The sequence below is a fragment of the Halyomorpha halys genome, unplaced genomic scaffold (assembly GCF_000696795.3).
Source record: "Halyomorpha halys isolate HHAL.00 unplaced genomic scaffold, Hhal_1.1 Scaffold453.1, whole genome shotgun sequence".
NCBI classification, from domain to species: domain Eukaryota; kingdom Metazoa; phylum Arthropoda; class Insecta; order Hemiptera; family Pentatomidae; genus Halyomorpha; species Halyomorpha halys.
Window position 1 is genome coordinate 1,406,694 of NW_027107553.1, and position 468 is coordinate 1,407,161.

Genomic DNA, 468 nt, shown 5'->3' on the forward strand with positions numbered 1-468 from the left:
TTTGTAATTGTTCACTTTATACCTTTCCCTCTTTACTGATGCCCTATTATTTGGTAAGTGCGTATTATAAAAGTGTTTTTGAATAAATAACATTTGTAATCAAATTAAAATTGGAACATTTCTCTGGTCTCATGATTATGGTTAGGTTACTGAACGAGAATTGTTATGCCATGTTCTTGGTGACATGCTAAAGGCATTTTTCCTCAAAGGAAAGTGGTATTGAGTTCATTCAGCCCTGTGTGAATAGTTTCTTGATTTAAGAAGTAGCAACCTATCTTTCCTACCAACCTATTACCTATCTTTCTCTATACTCTCTAATATTATAATGCTGGAGAATTACAGAAAAGCAAATTTTATATTTATCATCTAAAAATATTATTAGTTCGCTATTTTTTTTCCTATTTTTGGTCTCATAATAAATTTTTTTTTAAAATATGAAATGTTGATAGATAATAGTGAGACAACTGG